The following is a 26,177-nucleotide window of genomic DNA, read 5'->3' as shown; positions in this document are numbered from 1 at the left end:
TCTCTTGCTTTCTACGTGGTGCCTAAAAATGGCAGTTTTGCAGAGAGAAAACGTATTTTTTCCCCTTGGGCAAAGCTGTTTGTGGTGTGAAAGACAGAGCGTGTGTGCTGAACACAAGGACACAGATCGGCCCGAGGCGTGGACACAGAGGACACAGAGTGGCTATGGATGCTATTTTCACAGGAGTTTTGGGTGGGCAGAAAGAGGTTTGGAGAGAAGAAAAAAAATAAAATCTCTGTTTTACAAACATAGAAAAGAAATGTGGTCTGGACTGAATTCAAAGCAGGGTCTGGAAGGGTCTTTATGGCAGGAAGCAAGCCTGCTATAAAGAGAGAAAAGTATGAAGATGGAAGGCAGTGCCCTGTATGTCCCCTCCCAGAGACGAAGGTTACTCCTGCAGCAGATGGCTCAGCAGTGGGAGGCACTGCAGACTGGGATGTAAGTCTCAAGGAATAAAAACTCCTTTAGGACTTTTTTTTTTTCTTTTTGAGGCAGGGTCTCACTCTACTCCAGACTGGCTTAGAACTTACTATGTAACCTGAGCTGCCCTTAAACTCGCAGCGATCCTCCTGCCTTGTCATTCCAAGTTATGAGAATACAACAGTGAACAATCACGCCTGGCCTCCACTAGATGTTAACTCACAACTTCCCAAGACCAAAAGAGGAAACGACCATAAAGATGGGAACATAAGTGATCCTCCTTAGTGAGCACTGAGCAGAGGTATCCTTGCTGATGGCAGAGATGGCAAAGATCAAAGAGATTATGGCAATGATGGTAACCATGATGATGGTAATTGTGGTGATGTCAATTGTACTGATGATGAAGTCACGAGGATAATATTGATACTGACGCTAATCACACGGTGAAGGTGATGAACATGATAATGTTGATAAATTGCTGTGGTAAGAGGAGGTGATGATGGTGATATGGTGATGACCATAATCCTCTTGGTGGTTCTCACGGTGAAAATGACCATAGGAGGATGGTGATGAAGATGATGGTAATTATGGTGATGATCACGAAGATGAAGATGGTAGTGTTGGTGCTGATGGTGATGACTATAATAATGCTGACAGTTCTGGTGATGGTGATGGTGATGGTGAGGATGACTCCTCCCTCATTTACTACAGGCACCACTCTCTAGCCATTTCTTCCCTTCTTAGCTCTGCCCACCTCTCAAAGTCTCCTGGACACAAGCTTCTCAAAGGAAAATCAGGCAACCCCCTCCTGGTTGTGTGTGAATTATGCAGACACTCAGGCCTAACCCGGGCCCAAGAGGGGCCCAGGACCACATATTTCAACAAGATCCTCAGTGAGTCTGAGGACCACGAGAAGCAGAGATTCTCCACTGTCTGACCCCTTAGTTTACAAATGAGTAATCTGGGGTCTGCAGAGGATCAAGCTGACCAGGACAGGCTTGCAGAGCCAAGACTAGAGCCAGATCCTCCAATTCCAAGGATGGTGCTTCATCACTCCAGCACTGCGTGTCCTTCATTCAGCAGTTACAAGGCGAGTGCCAACAGGATGCAGAGCACAGTGGAGGACCACAATAGAACCAGACACATGGGCTGCTTATGCTCACAAACAAAAAGCCACCCTTTGATGGGGTGAATGGATGCACGGGAAGTAGTCAGTGCTAGGTGGGGAAGGGAGGAGGGGCTTGGCGTGGTGCTCAGTGGGAAATGCTGCATGGGTGGGGAACCTCAAGTCCAAGAAGACAGCCTGAGGAAGCCAGACCTAGACTAGAACTTTGAATGATCCTCCCTTGGTCAAGCAATAAGAGGGAAGAGACAACGCCACAAGGCAGGGCACAAGGCAGGAAGCACTGGGCATTTCCAGGGCACAGGAAGAAGCTGTGTGTGTGTTTGGAGCCTCAGGTAATGGACCCCATGAGGAGCCAGTGAGCATTTCCTGATGATGAGCTAGGGGGCTTGTGTTTCCCGTCCGTGTGTGTGTGTGTGTGTGTGTGTGTGTGTGTGTACGAGCGCGCGCTTTCCAGGAAGGGAATGATGACTAGCTTAGAAAGCACAGCTAAACAACAGCCTACAACTGGATGGAAATAATGACAACTTTGTCCCCAAGATTAAGCCCTATAAGTACCAGTATACATGACCAACAAGTCCCCAGTGGGGAGGTTGCCTACTTCGCTGAGCTCTCCCTGACTCTCACCACATAGAGGGGAAGGGCAGAAGCGGGGACTGTGATATCCACCATGGCCAGGCTTCCCTGGGCTCCATCCCAAGACAGCAAGCACAGGAATCTCTCTATATCCTGCCAGCTCCACCTACTTCCTAGCATCAGTGAATCTATGAACTGTCAGGCATCAACTGGAATGGATCCAACCCTGAGAGGCCACACATGGTGGGTGAAGGCCATGACAATTCCTATTGGTACCCCCAAAGGCCCTGCACTATATACAGACATAGTATTGGAGTATCTGTAGGCCATCCTATGATGTTCCTCCCTCAGTGGTTTTTGTGTTGGAATCCAGGTATCCAGGGTGGCACTTTGGGGAGATACCATGGAGCCTGAAGGAAATGGGTTTAACAAGAGCCCTCAGGTCAACTTGGAGTGCAGTCTTGAGAGAAATAAAGGTGTTTCTCTGTGGACCTCTGTTAATTCTCACAAGAGGACGGCGATGAAGCCTGAGGCCAGCCCCTCTCACAGCCCTCTTACTTCCTGTTTGGCAATGTGATGACACCTATGACCTGCCACCTGCCATGTGACCTCACCAGAACCCATACATACCATGCTGCCTGGACTTTTAAGCTTCCAAAATGGATGAGCTAAACATACCCCATTTTCTTCAGCAGTAGCTAGCCTTAGGCATTTTGTTATGGTAAGGGAAAGCTAATACATATCATCGATTGATTCTCTCTGGGCCTTTGTTTCCTCATTTGTAAAATGGGCATGACTGATACTTACCTCAAGAAGTTGTCATATGTTCAAGAGACAAGTTATGACCAACAGCCAACCCAGCATGGGTGCCAGCGATCTGATGGCTGTGCTGATGATGATGATAACGATGACGACGATGACGTAGCAGCCCATTTTCAGCTCGCACCATCGGCATCACCGCCAGCATCAGCAGCATCATGGAGCTTTCCTCTTGCAGTGCATCAGCTTGGCATCCTCAGCAGCCATGCAGAGCCCAAGACCAAAATGCAAAAGGTGGCTCCAGGAAAGACAGGGCCCAAGGGGACAAGGATGTAAGTGGAGTAGGCAGGGGCTCAGTGAATCCCCACAAATAGGGAGGAGATTCTTGGGCAGGCTGGGGTGGGACCCTTAGGCCAAAGTGCCAGTTCTATTCCATAGTGAACCTTCTAGAACCCAGAACACCTTGAAGCTCCTCCCAAAATGTCCCGATCTGCCCAGAATTATCTTGAATGATTCCAAGGACACTCACTGTCACTGTCCTCGCCTGGGATGGGTCCAAATGTGAGAGGTCACAGAGAGTGATCTCCCCTTACATGTTATAGGCAGTCAGTGAACCATTTACAAGTCATGTTCAAATCCATCAACTTTGTGGGTATGGGAGGAATTACACTTGTGACTTGAGTCTGCAGATGGGAAACTGAGGATGGGAGATAAATGGCACAGCTTCACAAAGACAGACACAGGACTCGCCCAGACTACGTCTGACTAAGGTGCATGTGAGAAACCAGACCTGAAAAGACCTTCCTGCCCAGCAGGGAGAAAAGCATCTCTGAGCTCAGAGCATCCTGGCCAAGTTTCTGGAGTCTGGTCTGTTGTATCTTAGAAAAGAGGATAACAGACCAGAGGGAACCCTCTGTCACCTGTGCTTAAAGTAAGAAGGGCCCCAAAAGAGCTCTGGTGAAGTAGTCTTCAAACAGCTGAACTTGAAACTTGCCAGCAGAACTTCTGGAAGCTTGTCATAAACAGAACTCTCAGGCCTCCCCCTACCTCAAACCTACTAAGACCACATATCTGTGGGTAGGATCCAGGCATCTGTCTTTCTACAAACCCTCCTGGAGATAGCACACAGAATTTTGAAATTTTTCCACACTAAATCTGATGGTAAATGTGAGGACTATTTCTCTACAGGTTTATAGGGAAGAGATTCTTGGGGTTCCACAGAAGTTCGAGGCAAATTCCATCAGGTTGATAGAGCTGTTTTCAAACCACAATTTCACTCTCAAAGCTAAGTATATAATTCTGACACCTTACTGGACATCAAGGACCACCAGTGATTGTGAAAGCTGTGTAGTTATCTTCTGTCAAAGGTCAGAATGGGCCTGCCTGTAAGGCTGCACTCAGTTTAAGTGGGCATGGATTTGCTTCTGTTGGAGACACTGCCCACCCAGCAAGTAACAGTGCCCTGTAGATAATGCTATTCATTATGACTTCACTCAGCAACAGATGTGACTGTTCTGCCCAGCATCTACAGCTGTTTTCAGTCAGGAGTGACAGCTCTCCAATCACATCGGGATCTGTCAGCAAACTGTCACTGACTACTGTGCACTTGCGTTGGTCAGTACCTTGCAAACATTATGTTCTGCCTATGAAAATGAAGTGGTCACATGCCAAGACTGACAATACAAGCAAACTGTTCCCTGGAACCCATGATTCCCAATATATGCTGTCAGGTGTGCCCATGTCTCTCACCTAGCAACATGATAGTGAATGGACTAGAGTTTTACTTATAGGCTCCTTTTTATAAAATCGCTCCTATTATCTGTTTTGTGTGAGGACTTTCTATAGGGTTTCATTTTAGAAAGCTACTTGTTTTTATTGATTTAGATTTTATCACATTTAAATTTGGGGTGTGTGTGTGTGTGTGTGTGTGTGTGTGTGTGTGTGTGTTAGTCAGAGGACAACTTTTAGGACAAGGTTCTCTCCTTCCAAATTTACATGTGTCCTGAAGACTGAAATCTGTTGTCAGGTGTGGTACCTACTGAGCCATCTTGTCAATCCACTTCTTTTTTTTTTTCTTTTTTAAGTGGAGGGAAATTGTTATCTCAGGCCAACCCTCTCATTTCAGAGAGAAGATGAAGATGCTTAATGAGGGCACAAGACTCAACCAGTATCATGCTAAGTAGAAAAAAGCAGATGCAGAAAGACAAACACAGCACAGCATCATTGACATAAACAGGGCTAGGGTGGTAACCAGGGGGCTGGATGGTGGAAACTGGAGAGATTGGTCAAAAGGCACAAAGTTCCACTAAGATAGTAGGAATGGACTCTGGAAATCTGAGGTACAGCAAGATGACGCCAATTAAGAGCAATGTACTGTAGGCTTGAAATTTGCTAAGGAGTGTGTGTGTGTGTGTTACATGTGTGAGAGGCTGGGAGTCAGTGTTTGGTCTCTTCCTCAAATGCTCTCCATTTTAGTTTTCTGAGATGAAGTCTCTTCCTGAACCTGGACCTCACCATTTCTATTACACTGGCTGTCAGCAAGCACCAAGGATCCTCCTGTGTCCACATCCCTAGTACTAGGGTTGTAGGCACACACCACCACACCCAGATGTGGGTGCTGGGATCTGAATTTGGCCCCTTAGGTTTGGATGGCAACATCTGGAACATCTCCCTAGCTCCATTAAGACATTTTTAAATGTTCTCATGAGAAAAAAATTAAGCCTGTGAGGTGATAGGTATGTTAATTAGCTTGATTATGGTAATCAGTTCACAATGTATGTTTATATCCAAACACCCTGTTGTACACCTTAAACACACAGTTTTTGTCCATTGCTGCGGGAGGAGGATGGAGAAAACTCTGAGGAGCCTTTGGCTATAGGCTTTCGCTTTCCAGTGTTGAGTCATGGATGCATGTGACCTTTTGTGTTTCCTGTAGCAGAGTGGTGATTCTACAACTAAGAACATTTCTTATATTGCCTAAGAGAAAATATAGAATGAAATTTAAAATGTCTCACGGCCTGTTTTCCATTTCAATATATTTTATATGTAGTATTTGTGTGTGAAGGGGGCTTGTGCATTTCATGGTCTGCCTATACAAGACAGAAAACTACTTTGTGGAGTTGGTTCTTTCCTTCTACATTTATGTGGGTCCTAGGATTGAATTTAAGTTGCCAGGCTTGCATGACAAGAACCATTATCTACAGAGTCAGCTCTCTGGCTTCCAATCTACCTCTTTAAAAGATAAAGTCCTACTATGTACCCCTGGTTGGTCTGGAACTCAATATGAGTTCAACCAAGCCTTGAACCCACAGAGATCTGTCTGCCTCTGTCTATCAAGTTTGAGGATTGAAGGTGAATGCTGCCATATCTAGCTAATTTTCCTTCTTTAAAATTACTATGAATCCTGGGGTAGTTAAACTCATAGCAACTGAGAAGACAATGAAAGAAATGTCCAGCTTCAGATCGACAAAGTGAAGACATTCAGATGCTAGTGGAGACTTAATGGCATTGAACTGTACACTTTAAAATGGCTAAGATAATTCACTATTTTACTACATTTGTTTGCTAAACAGCCATGCTGTCAAACTGTTTTCTAAACATTCATGTGAGAGCTGGTCAACAGTTAGAAGCGCTTACTGCTCTTTTGCAGAGGATCCACTTTTGATTCCCAGCACCCACATGGTGCCTTAGAAGTGCCTGACATTCCAGTTCCAGGGATCCAGTGCCCTCTTCTGGCCTCTATAGGCACAACACATACATATACACAGACACAGACACCAACACATACACATGTTTAAAAATAAACGTAAATATTCATGTTTACACCCACATATTTGTGCTGTTCTCAGCCTGGGTCAGAGAAATTTCTTTTTGTAGAGGACAGTTGTTAATGCAGAGACAAAACAAAACAAAACAAAACAAAACCTGGGCAAAGTGCCGAGAATAGGTGACCACTGAATGATCAGCCTTAAACAGAACACCTATTGTCAACCCATGCAAGCATCAGGGACATTGTAAGAGAGTGGGCAGAAAAACTGTAAGAGCTGGGGGCTGTGGCAGAGCGCTGTGAAATGCTGACTTGCCATGCCCATTGCACTCATGAACTAACAGCAGCCGTGGCTACTTACACAAGACCAGGCCCAGCAACATTCCAACACTGATGGGGAGGAAGGTTGTGAGGCCCCACTTCTGCCTGAAGAGCCATCTGCAGTTGACGGCTACTGGAGAAGGAAGGGGAGGGACGGACTGTAGCCATGGGTAAACTGCTTGTGCCCAAGTAAAATTCCACACAAATGCTCATGCAAGCAACCTAATTAAATAGAGCAGGACACACACACACACACACACACACACACACACACACACACACACACACACAGAGAGAGAGAGAGAGAGAGAGAGAGAGAGAGAGACTACTTGGAAAGAATGCGTTCGACAGAATAAGGAGAGGATTGGACAAGATAATGGGGGAATATGATCCAGGTACATTATATATTTATATATGTCTGAAGTTGTCAAGGAATAAGTTTTGGAAAGCTTAAAGAAACATCCATAATTGCAGCAACTGTAGGATAATTGGCTCTAACAACACAACCCCAGGGACACACAGGTGGGCAACATTCTTTTCACCCTTTAAAGGTTTTTGGGTGATGCCAAAGGACCCAATTGCACAGATGGGAACACTAAGCTTAGAGGTGCCTGCTGCCCTGATGATGAGGCTCTCAAAGGCAGTCCACTCATGCCTCAAAGGTAGTCCTTCTGCTGGCCACACTGCATAGTCCACACTACCACACGACCCTCTGTGGCCCTCACAACCCATGCCAAGCAGCAGTCTCCAGGCAGTAGCAGTGTTGAGCTAGAAGATGCCAGTGTGAAGGTCTTGATCCTCTGTGGCCTGTGGGACTGAGCTCTTTATACTTCCCTGATGTTCATGTTATATATCGTGCCTCTGACAAGAGGCAGCCTGCCCTATGTCTTAACTATTTGCCTACAGTTCTAAAGAAATAGGTTGGTTAGGGCACATGCCCTAGAGGGGAAGTAGTTCAGATCTTGCCCCACTCTGCAGAAGCCTTTCCATCTCCCCTGATTCACCAGCATCTCTGTGCCACTTTGATGAAATTAAAGATGGCAAGATTCCATGCTGAGACCTCTTAATATGTATTTCAGTATTAGAGAACAAAAGTTTTGTCTTAGTTCACACTCTGTTGTTATAACGGAATATCCTGAGGCCCGTCATTTTTAAAGGAAAGAGAAATATTTTGGGAGATGCTTCTAGGGGCACTGGTGCTGACAAAGGCCTCCTGCTGCTCTTGATCATGATGTGAAGCAGAACCACAGGCAGGTATGCCAGCGGCAGGACACCAGACCAGCCTCCCTTTAAATCAACCCATTCCTGAGGTAACTGGTCCAGTCCAGTGAGGATGAGTCCAGTTCTGTGAGAATGGCATTGACCTCTCCTGAGGACCTTCTCTCTGCTTAGTGACCCTACCTTCCAAAGAGGTCAAAGTGGCAGTCAGCTCTCATCTGCACCTCAGAATGGACAAGCCATCTTCTAACTAGAGCAGGTAAGAAGTGGGGTGGGGGTGGGAGGTGCTGAATAATGACTGTTCGAGACATTATTGCCTTCGGACTTAAGTAAGAACTGCATTGCAGGTATTGTCCTGTTAAGAAGTTCTGCTAGCTGGGGTGATCCATGCTCCCAATTGCACCTTCCTGCTCTACCCACAGTAAGGCCAGAAGAGAGGAAAAGGAACAGGGAGGGTCGGAAGCATCTCTGAAAACCTGGTGACTTTGAAAATGTTCCTGAGTGCCACCTGTATCCTTGTGACTCAGATCCGAAAGCAAGCAGGAAGCAAGTGCGGAGGCAAGCCAGCTGGATTAGGGGTGTCAGACAGACAGCAGGAAGCATGGTAGACCTAGCCCCACCTCTCAGGAAAAGCAAATCTCCATCGTGGGTGGAAGACAACTCACCGATATGGAAGCAGTAAAAGAATTCCGAAGTTGACAACCTCTGTTCTTGAATGAGCACCAGGTGGTGTGACAGCGTGAGCAGGGTCTGAACCCAACTTTCCCATGTCTGGCTGGTCTGTCCCTTATCCCCTGCAAACTTCTCTAGAGACCTGGGGACCCAATACAAAGTGCCCATAAGTTCAGCACACACTGCAGTCCCTGGGGGTAGCCATGGAGTCATGTGACCTTCTGAGATGGCTTTCACTCAGCTCCTGGGAGACAGTATTGCCCATTGTAGAGGTTCCCCAGGGCTATGTCCAGGCTGCATGAATCAGCAGATGCATTAGAAATAGGTTGGTGGGGACAACTACTGAGTGATGTTCTGGATTCAAGCCACAGGCAACAGCAGACACAGGGTCCTGACCTTCTGGGTCATTCTGGACTTGCTACGAGGCCCATGGGCTTTTGCGTATGGGCTCCATACCCTAGTGGTGTGCCATCCCGCTTGGGGTAAGCCCTTGGTGGTACTTTTGACTGTCCATCCTGGGCCAGCCCTGGGACTCTGCTTCATTTCCTCCTAGCCTGCATCCACTGCCCAGTCCCTCACTCACCTCCAACATACTCCTTGTCAGTAGAGCAGCTGGCTCAGATGACTAGTAACTCAGGTGCCCTGTGGCTACTAGCTGCTGCTCACATCAATGAGAACACAAGGCATCCATCAGGGCAGGATCAGGACAAGTCCTGTGTGTGTTCCCTCAACAAGTGTGAAGAGTTACCAAACAGGCAGACGTGGTCAGCCTCAGGGGTAGAAACATCTTTGAGGGAAAGTCTGACTTTATGGCACCCGGGAGGCCCCTCTGGTCCAGGTGCTGTATTTTCAGAATGTCCTATTCTTGGAAAGGCCTCACCTAGAGATCTGGTGGCTTGGAAGACCTGGGGTGCCTGGAACCTTCTAGAATCAGTCCTGTTTATTCTTGCTTGGGGAGGAGCCTAAACTGAGTCAGGACTGGACCCATGGAAAGTTCCAAACTAACTGCCTGGTGAGGCCTTTTCATTTAGCCTGTTCATGTACAGACACTCATGTCTGAGTACATAGCCCAAGTGGACATGGTACCTGTTGATGGGGGCGACAGAGTCCGGATCCTTCAGGGGTTGCCCAATCCTGAGAAGGGGAAGGGTCAAAAACCCTAGGCTGAAGATCCCAATCTTAAAGGATGAAGTGTTGAAGGCCTCGGTTTTATGAGGCAGAAGACTCCAGTCTTATGAAGCCGAAGACCCCAAGGGGGCTTAGGGGCTGAAGGGCTGAAGACTCCACTCTTACGAGGCTGGTTCATGTGGTAGAATATTATTTTAAAGCATGTGACTTTTGTTTATGCTGCATTTGTTTAACTCGGTGAAGCTGTAATTCTTTGCTTGTCTAAAATACCTGATGGTCTAATAAAAAGCTAAACAGTCAATAGGGAGGCAGAAGCCAGGATAGATGGGTCTGGTAGGCAGAGAGTATAAATAGAAGGAGAGGAGGAGCAAGAGAACAAGGAGAGGAGGACATCAGGGGCAAGTCACACAGCTACACAGCAATCCACAGAATAATATTTACAAAAGAAAACAGGAAAATCCCAGAGGGAAAAGGTAGATGGGTTAATTTAAGATAATAAAAGTTAGCAAGAAACAAGCCAAGCTCTGTGTGTGACTCATCTGGGAGCTGGGTGGCGGGCTTCCCCAAAAGAGAAAAAACTACTATAAGTTCAAGCAGAGTAACCCATGAAGTCTTTCCCGGAAGTCAGAGATCAAAACAAACAAAAAACAACCAACCAAACAACCACAAAACAAAAACCACGACAAAATTAGACAATGAAACAGAGTGGCATCAGTAAAAGTCAAGGTTTGGAACCTCACCTGGAAAGAAATGCTAAGTCTGGCAGTGAATACATTGGGCTGCTAGACCCAAAGGGCATGAGAAACAGGAAAATAAAAATGCTATCCAACTCTTCGGGCTGACCTCCCTATGTTAGGTTTAAAAACCCCACCTGGAATCAAGAGGAAAGCATAGCAGGCACAAGGCCAGGGCACAAGGTCAGCACCCACAGCAGAGTGGCTAGAAGAACATTCTCTATTCTATGTGCCTCAGTTTACCCTTATCATAAATCACTGCTTTTGCCATCAAGACATGACCTCTCTGCCAGCTAAAACCTGGTCTGCTCATGCTGGTTATTACAGGTTTCACCTGTGAGATATTGGTCTTAGTAAGGGACATCAGGAGTGGTCCCCAGCCTCTGGGAGTGTTAGCCTGACATCACCCAATCCTGGTTACAATGTAACAAGCAGGTCTGAGTGACTAGGGAGCACACCAGGTCCAGAGAGAACCAGAGCACCACAATGGAGTTCAAGTACATGGCTCACCATGGGCTACCATGTCTTCATCGTGTCACCTGTCCCCCAGGCCTGTTCTCCTGAGCAGGAAGGACAGTCTAAGTGACTCTGGCTGGGACAATCTAGAACTCTAGGAAGAACTGTGAGAAGGCATGCTTGATGAAACTCCCCTGGCCACACCTGCACTCACTCAAGGAACTCTGAGGTCACTCCACACTCCGCCACAGTAGGAGAGTTTGGTCACAGAGCTGCTGTGAGAGGACAGCTGGCCAAAAATTGGACAAACAGAGCCACCACAGGCCAAAAACCCAGCATGCCCATCTCCTACCTCCCTTTCTACCCAGGCAGTGTCTGTCACTGCCTTTAGGACCCCATCCTAGGAATATCATGTCTCTTCTTCTGGTCCTCACATGCCTCGGCCCTATAAAAGGGGGCTAAGGTAGTGGGGAGAGGGTTCATTTTCTTTCCAAAGTCCCCACCATACTAAGGAAGCCAGTTATCCACTTCATCCTCCCTGGGGTTGCCCACTACCCTGCTGGCAGCTGGAATAAATCCATCAATCACAGCTCAGATCAATCCCGGATCCTCTCACACTAATTAGACAGAAATCTGCATCCCTTCCTCCTTCCCAGACACAGAAATAAAAGATTCATGGGCAGGAGCAGGGCGGCCTGCCGAGACTCTAGGGAGACCCAGCACAGGAGCCTCCTCCCAGTAGGCGCCATCCTTCCTGCCCCCACTCCCTCCCTCTCATCCTCCCTTTCTTTCCCCTCCCTGTCTCCCAGAAACAGATGAGCCTGATTGACTGGGCAGGGCTAGAATTTATCAATGGCTTGTTCTGTCTGGAAACAACTTTCATTGATCAAATCTGTTTCTAGCCTTCTGGTCCTGAGAATTCCCACAGGGACCAAGCTCCACTTACACAGTCCTGTGGATAAAAATAAAAACATCCCCCAGCCCACAAAATTTCATTTTCCCCTTTGGTTCCTTCCAGTAAATACCACCCCACCCCCACCCCCACCCCCACACGGGGGAAGTGGAAGCAAGGCAGTCCACTAGGTTGATAGCGTGTGTGTGTGTGTGTGTGTGTGTGTGTGTGTGTGTGTGTGTGTGTGTGTGTGTGTGTTAGTGCACATGGGGGTCAGAACACAACCTGGGGGCGGAGAGTCAGTTTTCTTCACTGCTATGTGAGTCGTGTGGCTGGAACTCAGGTCCTGAGGCTTCATGGCGAGTTTCTTTACACATTGAGCCCTCTCACCAGCCTAGAGGGAGCTATTGTCTGGGTCTCTCAGCTCACTAGGATTCAGTGACTTCAATAGTGTGTTGCACTGGGTTTTCCACCACACATGGATGGATGCATGGGTGAGGATCAGATGATACAGAGGAAATGCTGAACCTCAGAACCATGGTGCCACAAAATGTGCAGGCTAACTGTATGCTTTTTCTTCTGTAATTCTTTGCAAAGTTGCAATAATACTGCTTCATGAGGAGCAAGGCATGGTGGGAAAGCCATGTGGGCAGTCAGTTCAACTCTAAAGACAGGGCTGGTGTTAGGGGGTAGCACCTGGCTACAGGAAGTCAGCGTGAGAGAAGATGAACCCACCCTCCTCTGGATATGGCCTCTCCCAAGAGGCCCAGGCAAGTCACATCAGGAAGTGAGTGTTGAGCAGGGCTAGAGGGGGAGACAAGCAGCTCAGAGTGACTCAGTCTTAAACTCCCTGATTATGACAATTGGAAGCCATGAGACCCAACAGTGAAGCTCAGCTGACAGCCTCTATTACCAAGAACAAGAAGTTGATTCATGGACCAATGTTCGCATTGTACCCTGCCTCAGTCTGGGCACTGCCCATTATTGCTAACATTATAGACCTATACCAACCCCATCTAGAGCGTGTGGGTAGGCACAGAGATTCCAGGCTTCCAGGATAAGTCTTTCAACTGCAGGAGGGGTCCTTTGCCCCATGAACCTGTCTGGAACACTCCTTAGTACACAGGTAGTCACACTCTAGAATGGGCCTGTCATCACCCACACCCCCTGACTGTCCTTTAGGAAACCTAATATCTGTGCACACTGAAGGGAACAGTCTAGTACCACTGCCTTACCTTACAAGTGGGTGAGAAGAAGGGCAGAGGACACGGGGTGATACAACATGCTGTCACTAGTGGGAGAGTGGGGGTTTCTGCCCAGTAGAGTCCTGAGAGAGAGTCCCAGGTATGCATGCCTAGTACAGAACAAACACCACCTCCAATACATGCAAAGGCCCTGGGGCACCTGGTAGAAGCCTCAACTGGGGCCAAGCTATCTCCTCACTGTAGACGGTGAGTGCCCAGAGACAGACAGGGAGCCACAGGAAGGCAGATGGCAGTAGCCAGAGGTTTTTCTTGGGTGCACTAAGGGCACAGCTACTCCTAACAATTGATAAAGCAATAAGACAATCTATCTGAGGGGATGACAGTGAGGCATGTAGGGCACTGCAGTAGGAGACAGAGCCTGGAACCCTTCCTGATAGAACTAGGACAAGTGGAGATTCAGAGTCAAGGATCCAAAGGGGGGCCAGCAAGTTAAAATGGTCAGAGATGGCAAGGGGCCCCTGTGGGCTGGATCCAGGACTCTTCTTGTAGGTAGGCCAGGGTGGGAAGCCATAAGGTCCAGTATTGAGGGTGGGATCCCAACTCTTAGAATCTTGCTAGAACTGCAATGATGAAGCCAGGCCCTGAAGGCTTTAGAGGGGGTAGCTAGTGGATGTCAAGGCTCAGCTCCTGTGAGGATGAATGCGGATGGCTTCCCCACGTGACATCCCTACTCCATGTGACACATGATGATCCCATGTCATGCACTAAGCAACTTCCACTGCTCCCAAAGGGCATCTGCATACCTGAAACCTCTTGGATTCACCAAAGTAAACACAAGGGTTCCTGGAGAGACAATACTACCTTGCAGACATGGGGTGACATTGTGGCACTGGGAGTCTATGGTCCAGGGAGTGACAAAAGCATTGAGGGGCAAGATGACCTCTGTCCTGCCCAGTCCTGGGCTTACATGTCTCACAACCTCCTCTTTCATATGTTTCTCCATGCAGTGTTCCAGCCAACAGGAAAGCAACAACCTGGCCAGAAATCCCCACTACTTGCAGCCTGCTGTATTCCACTCCTTCATGTTATCAGCTTACCCTGCTGGATGCCCTCACATGAGGACTCTTGGACAGACAGAGGCCAACTTTAGGAGGTATCTTGCAGTATGCATCTAACTTGGGGAGGCAGAGCAAGCTCGGCCATTCCCCATTCCCAGAGCATGGCTGTGTGCTTTTTATCTACACATTTGCTGGGAAGCTCTTGTCTATATTGCTGCGATCACATTTCTCACAAGTCCCCTCTTCCTCATCTCCTCTCCACGCTCCACATGGCTGAACTATTGAGTCTCATGACTGCTCAAAAATGCCAGGTGCTCACCAGCTCTTCTGAGAGTCACTGGGAACACATACTATTTGGTCATGTGGAGCACGATGGGAGTAGGCACATGGTTCTTTACACACCTTGTCCCTTGGTTTAAAGATACCCAGCTTCTCTGAGGTGATGTCCACGGGAGAAGGACTTCCTGGCTCACCTTCTGGGAAGGACAGTTGACCTGAAAGCCTGAGTTTCAGAGTTTGAGTGCAGTGCGTGTGCATGTGTGCGTGCACACACACTCACACACACACACACACACACACACACAGAGAGAGAGAGAGAGAGAGAGAGAGAGAGAGAGAGAGAGAGAAACACCCTTGGCAATCACCCCAAACTCCTTGAACTCATTTCCTCTACCCCTTTCCCATGCCTGCCAGTGGCCCAGGCATGAATCCTCACTACCATTGATTAGTTTCAAAGTAGGAGACAAGGCAAGAGAGTGAGTTCTCTGTGTCCCTAATCAAGCCCCCTTCATGTACCCCTGGCTCACTTTTTCCCTGCCTAGGACAGCTCTGGCTCACAAACAGGGTCTGAGGTCTTATCTCCCCATCTGCTCTTTGTGATCTCTGTTCCCACTATTGGCTACTGTCTGGCTCCATCCCTTCACTCCTGAGATCAGCAGTCACCTTAGTATCCTGAAGCATGACTCTCCTGGATGCTCAAGAGCCCCCTCACACCTCTAGAGTCAGTCATGCTGTGTGTGGGAAGCCACTCCTGATTTCTCTCTATGCTAAACCCAAAGCAGCGATACCCAACTGCTCTGCATGAACCCCACATCCTGCTCTGTCATTAGCACCTCTCAATCTCTCTCTGTCTCCTCACTGTCACCTAAGTTGCACATGGAAGAGATTTCTGTTCTTTTGTTCGCTGGCTGAGACATTAGCAGGGCCTGGCACATAGTAGGAGCTCAAAAACCCCATGTTCAATAAATGAGGAAATGAATGAATGAGAAGTGACCACAGCCCAGTCATGCCCGTGTCTGCTTCTCATCACATGCAGCATCCCAGAACATCTGCATGGCTGCACAGAGCTGCTGTCCAACACAGCCAGGGACCAACCAGCCACCTCCTTTGTCCGCCTTCCTCCACTTAGTGGGCTCCACCCCAGCCTTCAACACCCACTGTATTGTCCTCTCTTGTGAAAAAAAATTGGCTCCCCCACACACCCAGGAAGAGCACACATTCATCCCCTAACAACGCCTGCGCCCCCCACCCCGCCCCAGATGCTTTCAGCAGGGGATGCACCGGGATACATCACAAGCAACCCTTCAGTTCCTGCCCACATCCTCCTGTCTTTACAGCTGTCCTTCCAAGACAGGAACTTTCACGTAGCAGACAGGAAATGGCCTCAACGCCCAGAACTCTTGCACAGCCAATCATGCAGGGAAGTGCTGCCTCAGCTTGCTAAGTTCTATGCCCAGCTCTGTCCATCTGGCCAGCCCACCTAACCTCCTATCCACACAGTAAGAGACTGTCTCAGGCTAACACATGCCTGGCGTATCTACAGTCTTTCACCTACTCACAGAGGCAGCAACTACTTCCCGGGCATAGACACCCTGACACAGCACTTCACAGCTTAACTGCATCACAGTGCAGGGCAATGTTCATCCCAGTCCTGAGAAGGTAAAGCCCACTGAAATCAAAAAGGGGGGATTAGGAAGAGAGGGAGGGAAATGGGAAAAAGGGGGGGAAGAAAATAAGGAGGGAGGAAGGGCAGGATGAAAGGATAGAAGGAGGCTGGCGAGCAGGGAGGAAGACATAAACAGGAGCCATGCCATAGGAGAAAGAAGGGAGGCATCTTCCTTTCTAGGCCCCCTCACCTTGTCCCCTGGGCCCCAACCGGGAGCCTCTGATTCCCCACAAAGCCTGGAGCCTGCCTGTCTGTTCTTCTCCCAGGGAAGAGGCCCCACCCTGTGGGCAGCTGCAGAGCCATCTGCTGCGAGGGCGGTGGCAGCACCAGCTCCAGGGTTTGTTTACAAACTGAGCACTGCATGCGAGAGAAACATCATACCTCTTCCAGGCATTGTGCAGTGCCGAGTGGGAGGAAGGATCAGTAAGGACCATGGTGTGCAGACCAAAAACTAAGACCAGGGGATAGAGTGGAGCCATTGTTATCCAGTCACTGTCCTTTCCACACCCTGCAGCAGCAAAGGTGTGTGGGTCCATAGTGGGCCCATCTGGAACTCCAGCCAAAGTAACAGTATCTCTATAACGGCTTGTGAGGATGAAACCAGGGGACACGACTGGGTCCACTCCAAGTCACTCAGATTCAATTTCTTCTGCAACCCAGGACATTAACTTTTTTGACAGTTGCAAGATATAGGTGACCAAATCTAGATTAAAATTTACCTATGAAGCAAAAATAAATCCACTTACTAATAAAATAAAATCATTATAGGGGCTGGGAGATGGCTCAGTGGGCTAAAGTACTTTCCATGCAAGCATGAGGACCTGATTTCAAGCCTCAGCACCCACATAAAATCCAGTGTGGTGAGCCTGTGCAGGAGAGGCAGACATAGGAAGAACCCTGGAGTCCACTGGCAACCAGTCTAGCCTAATCTATGAGCTCTTGTGAGAGACTCTGTCTCAAAAAATAAGGCAGAAAGCAATAAGCCTTCTGATGTAGATCCCTAGTGCATCCCACAACACACACACACACACACACACACACACACACACACACACACACACACACTACTGCGCCTTGAGGGCAAATCACAAGTGTAAGCAAGGAGACAGCTAAAATAAAAAAGACAATTCAGGTGCCACGGGGATATGCTAATCCTGATACCAACTATGATAACAGCTTTGAGTAGTAAATAATATCCTTATTTTACAAATGATCCAGAAAAGAGAAACAATGTATCCCAGGTCACCATGGGACTGGGAGCCAGGTCTCAAGTGATCTTGCTGTGGTTTCTACACAGGAGATGGATGAGAAATGACTTGCTTCCTGGCTCAGCCTGAAACAGCTGGCCTGCAGCACCACACTGAAATCTGGCCCCATATCATAGGGAAAGTAGCAATTCTCATCTGGAGCAACAACTTAGAGCTGTTTTGAATTTTCCAAATTAGTAAAAAATGGGAACAGACTCCAGTCAATGGTGGTGCATGCCTTTAATCCCAGCACTCTAGAGGCAGAGGCAGATGTATTTCTGAGTTCAAGGCCAGCCTGGTCTATAGAGTGAGTTTCAGGACAGACAGACTTACCCAGAGAAACCATGTCTCAAAAAACCTAAAGCAAAACCAAACAAACAAACAAAACAAAGGAAGAAACTGAATAGAAGTTACCACCTTGCCGTCCTAGCTGACAGCAGTGCAGACCCATGAACCCCCCCCCCCCAAGTTTGGATGAGTGTCAGTACAAGTTGGTTTGTTTATCCAACACTGGAAATCCGTGCCTCCATTGAGAACTGAGACTCCTTTGTCAGGAAAATGAGAAAGAACACAGACCCACAAGACTGGGGTGGCTCTGTCCAGTTTGGACTTGGCAATGAAGTGGTGCTGTCCAAGGTACCGAACGCCCTTTTGGAAAGGTCTCTGTCCGTGTTTCTTCAGCCATCTCACAAACCTCTGTCCTGTTCTCTGAAGAATTTTAATTGGGCCCCTGCCAGGGGCTGAAGTTGTACCCCCAGAACTCCGTTCAAGGTACTGAATATATATATATATATATATATATATATATATATATATATATATATATATGTATATATATATGGGTCTGTCCAGGGGTCTGAGCTTTCACAGATATGGTTTTGTGTAGAGTGCCGCAGAAGTCCCAAGTGTTCTGTTCAAGGTTCCAAGAAACACAAAGGAAGAGTGAGAATGAGAAATCCATTCCCATCTTTCTGGAGCAGGGGCTGAGGGTCAGACAGGACCATTAGGCCTACTTGGTCCAAATATGGAGAATGCAGGAGGCTGGGTGTACAGAGAGAAGGGTAGGTAGCTGCCGCAGCCACAGTGCTAGGTCTGCCACCGAGGCCCTTCAAGGGGATCTGTGTGTGTGTGCAGGTCAGACCAGGACATTGCAGCAGGAGCTGCTGCTGCTCTTATCTCACAGCCTGCTGGGTCCCTTAGCCATGCTCTTCCCTCTAAAGAGCAAGCAAGCAAACATCATATGGGGTGAAACCAGGACAGCAGAGGGCTAATACATCCAGGGCAAAATGATCTGGAAACACAGAGTTCCACAGAACCAAGAAGTCAGGGAAACCAGTCCTGCTGAAAGAAACTAGACATGACAGCAGAAAGCAAGTCAGATCTAGTCTGGAAGTCCAACATGGCAGGAGAAAAGTCTGTAAGCACAGGGCCTGTCCTGACACAGGCTAGCATTGCCTAGACTCTAGGAGAAACAGAACTCAGACAGCGACGCAGAATAACACACTCCAGTGGCCTACAAAGCCAAAGCTGAGGGGAGATGTGGCCTGGGATCTATGAGCCAACTGTGTACAAAGGGACTCCTATTTCCTCCTAGGCTGATGACCTTATTTACATGTGCCTTCATTCCCCCAACCCTTGAAGGCCTTTACACAGGAAAGACCCAATGTTTTCCAAAGACCCAATGTTTTCTGCAAAGTTTTACAAGATTTAGGAGGGTGGTAAAAATGATCTGTTTAGGGATGTTCACACAATAGTTATTTAGTCTAAGCATCTTGAGCAGCCTGGAGTCTCTGCATTCACTTCTGTTCATTTCAAAGGGAAGCTTCAAAAATTAATAATGAAAGTATCATTTATCTATGTATAAAATGTAAGTATTTAGACGGTAATTTGGTGTTACATCAATTTAAGTCATATATAGTAGTAAGGTTCCAGGTAGGCTCTATTACCTCTCCAACTACTGATTGAATGTAGAGTAACAAACATGTGTTCTTTCCATCAAACATTTTCTCAGATATGAATCAGATGTGGTTGCTTATCTAATAATAGTCATTCCAGTATTGTACTAGTGGGTACATCATGCATAGATGTTTGGCCCAAAAAGGAGTTTGGGGCTCTTACTTCAAAACAGCCATGCCAGGACCCAAGAAAAAAGGAAATGGACTTTTCAAGTTCGGTACAGTTAAATCATCTTGCAAATCTTTTAAAGGAGTAAAGACTCCAGCAGTAAACATAATTCTCTGAGGTGATGTTATTAAAGCTTGAGCTTCACTTATTTTTATGGAGCAAACTTTATAAAATATCATTAACATGTATGTATGTATGTATGTATGTATGTATGTATGAAAACTGCCCCCTTTCCTTGAAGACCCAGCCAAAGCATACTTCTCAGCCTCCTTAGCAGTCATGGCATTTGTGTTAATGAATTAAAGCTGGTGGCAAGTGAGAGGAACCCTCACCACTAGGCTTGGGCCTAAAATTCTCCCATGATAAAAAAAATGTGTTCTCTCCCTCCCTCCCTCCCTCCCTCCCTCCCTCCCTCCCCCTCCCTCCCTCCCTCCCTCCTCCTTCCCTCCCTCCCTCCCCCCTCTCTCTCCTTCCTCTCTTAGACAGGAGTTCACTCTGTCACCCATTCACTCTGTCACCCAGGCTGGCTTCAATCTTCTATTAATTCTCAATACCTCTGCTGGAATGGCAGCCATGAGCCACCATCCTTTTTTCCATTGCACTAGCTAGGAACAAATTTAATAACCCTGGAAATGGAGCATGGAACAACCTAAGTTCTAGAATTCCTACAGGAAGAATGTATTTGGAAGAATCCACACAGATGGCCATGAGTCCCGCTTAGATTTTGGTCAACCCTACATAGCTAGAGTCATCTGGGAAGAGGCACTCACGTGTGTGTGTGTGTGTGTGTGTGTGTGTGTGTGTGTGTGTGTGTGTGTGAGGATATATTTTAATCCACTGCCAACACAAAGATAATGTTGTTTACATACTCAAACATCCAGCATTAGCCTCACACAAGCACACACTATGTGACTGGCATGTGGCAAGCCAGGCTGGGTGGGGCATGTGCAGATAAAATCAAATGCTTACAGGCTTACTCCTCTTGTTAATTCAGTTTGCTTTCTTTTATATCCAGGACCACCTGCACAGGTATGGCACTGCCCACTGTGGACTGGAGAATTCCACTTCAATTATCAAGCAGGAAAATGCCCCACAGGTTTGTCTGTAGGCCAGCCTGATTGAGGCTGTGGTAGTCTGAATGAGAATGCTTCTTATAGGACCATATGTTTTGAGCATTTGGTAGGTGAAACTGGGAAAGATTAGGAGGTGTGGACTTTTTGGAGGAGATGTGTCACAGGGGAATGCAGAACATTTCAGAAGACTTGTGCCATACCCAGTGTGCTCTCTACCTTTGCTTGTGGTTTTGAAATGTGAGGTCTCAGCTGATCTTGCTGCCATGCCCTCGTTCTGCCATCATGGACTCCAAATCTCTGAAACCATAAGCCCAATTAAATGCTTTCTTTTATAAGTGGCCTTGGTCGTGGTGTTTTATTACAGCAACTGAAAAGTAATTAAGACAGAGGCATTTTCTGAATTGATGTTCCCTCTTCCCAGATGACTCTAGTTATGTAGGGTTGACCAAAATCTAAGCGGGACTCATGGCCATGTGTGAATTCCTCCACATACATTGTAACTTGGCTTCTGCTGCTTCTGTGTTTCCCACATGGAGTCACCCCTAAGGGGCTCTTTAGCCATCAGCAGCCATTCAGGGGTCTATACAACCCTCTATGCTTGATGTTAGCTCACTGAAGCATGCCTCATCCAGCATTGAGAGCAGCCAGTCTTCTGTCGTTGATAACACAAACTGTCCCTGGGATCATTTTGTTCTAAAGATACTGTTTGCAGCCTCCAATTTCCTCTGCAGCTTACCTGCTGATCTCTTTGTCACTTCCTCTTTGTGGACAGGACTTCACAGTTACACAAGTTTCCAAGTATACTGCTGTGGTCAGGAGAGACTTAAGTCTGCCCCTGTCTTCTGTCCTTGCTATTTCTCAGAACCAGCTCAGAGCATCCTTGCAATCTAACAGCTAAGAGACCAGCTGCCATGAGGAACTCCCTGTAAAGCACGTGCATTATAGTTACCCTTTACTTTCCCATACAGTGCCCTTTGATCCACAAAACAAGGAACAGCCTGTGGCCATTTTCTAGATGAAGAGGCTGGGACTCAGAGGTGTCGGCACCTGCCAGACCCCAGAGCCTATGCTGTTCTACTCTGCTGTGGGGCATGGGGAGTTGTTCCCTTCCCTCAAGTGATGCAGCTGCATGGGCGGTATTACAGGGATGTACAAGAAGAGAACTAGCTAGTGGGGGCGTGGGAGGGACTTGCCACCCACCTTTAAAGAGGTATCTCCCACAGCTTGGTCTTTCCCACAGAAAAATAACTGCTACCACTGTGTCAGGGGTGGTTAATAGCCCCATCTTTATGCATCTGAGAGCATGGAATTAGTGCTCCAGGGGACCTCAAGGACCCTAAGGGGACACCAACAGTTAAAGAGGACATAGAGGGGCCACGGTCACTGAGGAGAGCGCTCAGTGTCCTGAGAGAATCCACAGATGGATGAAAGGTCCATCCTGGGGTGAGGTCCAATATGAATCCCTGCGAGGTTCTTGTCCTTGTTCCTGCTAGATGAGTCAGAGTCATTTCTTCTGTAGATACAATGACTCAGACATCGCTCCGCTAATGGTCTGTCCCCAGCTGGATATGAGTACCTTCAAGTCCCTTTCTTGTATCTCTGGGGCCTGTTCAGTTTCTGACTCGATGGTGGCTTGTTGGCTTGGAAAACAATGTTGCTTTCCTTGCCCATCTGTTCTTTGTGGCCCTCTCAGTATAGCAGGTGACACCCCAGGGTCTGGCCTGTTCTACAAGGAAAGGCCCCTCTAGCTCTGCCATCATAGAAGGTGATAAATAAACAGACTTGTGGCTACCCTCAGCCAGGGACACCCAAGGGGAACAGGAGACCTATGGGGTGGCTCTGGCTGACCTGATGACCAGTGATGAGCATTCCTGGCTCACAACATCAGAGTCAACCTCTTTGAGCATACAACAGCCTGACAATGAAGGAAGGTCCCTGGCCAGCAGTGACTGTTGTCAGCACTCATGGTGCTGATTCTTCTGTGCTCCTTCTCAATTGCTTTTGCCTTGCTTACCCTGCCATCTGTTAAAAGCTTTCTTTTTCCTGTATGTGTGACACTTCTTCATCTCTCTCTCTCTCTCTCCCTCCCTCCCTCTTTCCCACCTTCCCTCCTCCCCATCTCTCTCAGGACCTCAGTAGGGACTACAGGCTACTTCCTGCAGTTTTGAATGGTCACATAGCCAGAGTCCTCACACTTATATGCTTGTGTGAATCAGGGACAGTGTGGCTTTCATTTGCATCAGACTAGACTGTCCTTTCTTTCTCCGAGAGACAGACTTTGTAAAACACATCCTATGCCTGGCAAGCAGGTGGCTGGGAGTCCCATGGGACCATGGGTTCCTGCTGGGACTGCTGACTTTAGCCCAGGTGACTGCTTTGACATAGTGCCCACGTGGTCTCCCATCAGCAAACAGTCCATCCCTAGCTAATGTAGGGCCCAGACTACCTCTCCACCTTCCACAGCCTCAAGTGTTAGCAAGGAACACAGCTAGTCACAACACACTGATAATAATTGATTTCTTTCTTCCACAGAGGCATCTGCCAGGCAGTTAACTCCTCACTCTACTGTCATCTGCTCTCATGCCCCCATCTTCCAATATGTTACCCACCCCAGGCTGCTCTTAGGCAGGAGGCAGTTCTCTTGTTGTCCCATTTTAAGTACAAATTCAGAGTCTCCAACCATGACTGAATCGAGAGAGCAGTTGCATGGCCTTCCTTGTTGGTCCCCCGCCCCAACACACACACCATCAACTCATGGTGATAAACACTATGGCCTTTGCCACCAAATGTGGAACATCAGCAAAGAATAATGGGTTTCTGGCTCTTCCTCAGTAGGATACAGAGTAGAGGCTTTACTGCTTTTGATGTACAGAGGACCAGGTGGAGAACACATGACAGGGTGATAGGTTCTGATGGTCCAAAGGTTGGACAGATATAGACAGAGCACCTGAATTATGCCAAGAGGCTATCTGCCATAATCTCCATTCAGGGGTGTTTCCTGCTGCCCTTGGCTTATGGACCCCTGGGCTTCTCTGAAGCAGAAGCAGCCTCCAGCCCATCTTCTCCTGAAGGGTGACTCTCTCATCCAGATCCACCTGCAGCAGGTCTCCTTTCAGGCCTTCCCACATCCCTGGGTAGAGCTAGTGCTGTCAGTCCTCAGGGCCATGCAGGCTCTAGGGTGACAGCTGCACCTTCCACCCTCTTTCTTCATGTCCTCTGGTGACCGTCAGGCTGAGTCTGAGTAATTATTGTGCCACACTCACAAGGCATACCCACCTTCCCCAACGCTAATTCCGATCATGATGAATGCCTCCAAGTGATGCCAGCTCACTAACATTTTAGAAAGAGCATTCCAGACAGAATCAATGAGCAAGAGAAATGAAGAAGAGTGGATCAAGTTCTGAGGTTTGGGAGCAGGGGAGCAGCTTCTATACTGTCTACAGCCTTCAATACACAAATGTACACTAGGGGTTTCTAAGAGAGTGTACCTATGCTGTAGCCCACTCTCACTGGAAGGCTAACTAACCTTTGTAACATGAACATTCCTATAAAATCATATATATATATATATATATATATATATATATATATATATATATATATATATATATATATATATATATATTACACTGTTTATATGTGTATGTGTCTGTGTATATGCACCCGTGTGTGGGGGGGACCCATGGATTCCAGAAGAAGGCATCAGATCCCCTGGCAGATCACAGGCTATCTGAGCTGCCCAATGTGGGTGCCAGTAACTCAACTCCAATGCTCTTGTCTACTGGGCCTTCTGCCCACCCCCAAGAAAATCTTATAGGGAAAACAATCCCAATATGCCAGTGTTCTTACAAGAAGTGATTAGGGTAGAGGCACACACACACACAACAGCCATGAGAGAGCATGGAAGATGGCATCGTCACAAGGCCAACCTGTGCACACCCTGGCGATGGTGTTCCAGCTTTCAGTACCAGGAGGAAACAAGTGAAGGCTTGTAAAGCCTCACAGGTAGCAGGGCTTGTTAGAGGAGACTGGGCAAAGTATTACAAGTTCTGATGCCAGCCTGGGCCTCGAACCTGGGGAATGACCTATGTGCAAGTGCTCTTCATTAACATGATGGAAGATCCATGCTACTTCTACCAACACCATGTCTGCTCAATATACACATTATTCCAAGAAATCAGACCCATAAATCATGCATCCCCCTCCAAAAAACCTTGAAATGTAGTAGAAGACTAAGACAGAAACATGCTGTTGAGATACAAAGAAAAGCTTGGTTTTTAAAAGTGCTCTGCCTGTAAGCCAGTTTGAGCATTGTTGCAGCAGTTTCTTTGTCCTGCCCACCCTTCTCAGCCCCAAATAAGCACATGGACTCTATATTAGTTATAAAACTGTTGGCCGATGACTAGGGCTTCTTATTGGCTAGCTCTCCCTTAATTATTAACCCATAACTACCTATCTGTGTATTTCCACATGGTCTTGGCTTACCAGAGAATGCCTGGACCTGTTACTCCTTTGTGGCCTACATGGAGGCTCCTCCCAGTGCCTCTCTGCTTATCTTACCCAGAATTCTCATCTCCTAGTCCCACCTATCTTCCTGCCTCTATTGGCTATAGGCCAAACAGTGTTTTATTCATCAACCAATAAGAGGAACATATATACAGAAGGACACCCCTCATCAGAGAGTTAAGTGATTGAGCCCAGAACAGATTTCCCCAGTGGCTGCAAGTTCTGTGGTGGCTGCATCTCCAGCCAACCCCCTGACACCCAGTCAAGCAGTAACAGTGATACTAAGCCACCTTCATGGCAGCACTGCTCTCTCATACTCGCCCCTCCTTCTGCTCTAGTAACACTGGAGAAGCAGAAGGCATGCTCTCTCTACAGCCACACTCCACAAGAGTTCTGGAGGCCACCACAGAGATTTGGGACTCACACGAAACCAAGCATCTTGCACTGGAGGAGGCAAGAATCCCAAGGTCTCACCAGGAAGTGGTGGAGCACACCTTTAATCCTAGAACTCAAGAGGCAGAGGCAGGCGAATCTTTGTGAGTCTGAGGCCAGCCTGGTGTACAAAGCTACACAGAGAAACCCTGTCTCAGAAAGAAAAAAAAAAGATTCCTAGGTGTATTCTTGATTGTAGCAAGAAAAAAAAATCTATTCTCCAGCCCATTTCCCCACTGGTTGAAGAAAACACAGGCAAGAACACCCATGTCACGGTAGGAAGATGATAATGGTCAGAGGGTTGGACAGCTGTAGTCAGAATATCTGAATCACGCCAAACGTATGCCTACCAGAGTTGGCCCCAGGTGATAAAGCAACCCACAATCAGCACAGTAGGACACTGGGAAGGACAATTGTCCATTAGCTGGATCCAGGATCCTCAAGCCATAGTGCTATGCCATTCCTGCATGTGTGTGTGTGTGTGATCTTGCCTGGCAGACTCGGGGCTGCAATGAGCTCCAA

General features: G+C 47.6%; 1 protein-coding gene and 1 non-coding gene across 2 annotated transcripts in view; both read right to left on the bottom strand.

Moving 5' to 3' along the window:
• The window catches only part of Xkr6 (XK related 6), a 221,931-nt gene that overhangs the window by 98,011 nt on the left and 97,743 nt on the right, over nucleotides 1-26,177 (bottom strand). The window lies entirely within an intron of this gene.
• Mir598 (microRNA mir-598) lies at nucleotides 3,011-3,090 on the bottom strand. The gene has a single exon (NR_105255.1). It is a non-coding gene; the product is annotated as a microRNA mir-598 (primary transcript).

The sequence above is a fragment of the Cricetulus griseus genome (genome assembly GCF_003668045.3).
Source record: "Cricetulus griseus strain 17A/GY chromosome 1 unlocalized genomic scaffold, alternate assembly CriGri-PICRH-1.0 chr1_1, whole genome shotgun sequence".
Lineage (NCBI taxonomy): Eukaryota > Metazoa > Chordata > Mammalia > Rodentia > Cricetidae > Cricetulus > Cricetulus griseus.
This window is presented reverse-complemented; position numbering and strand designations above follow the sequence as displayed.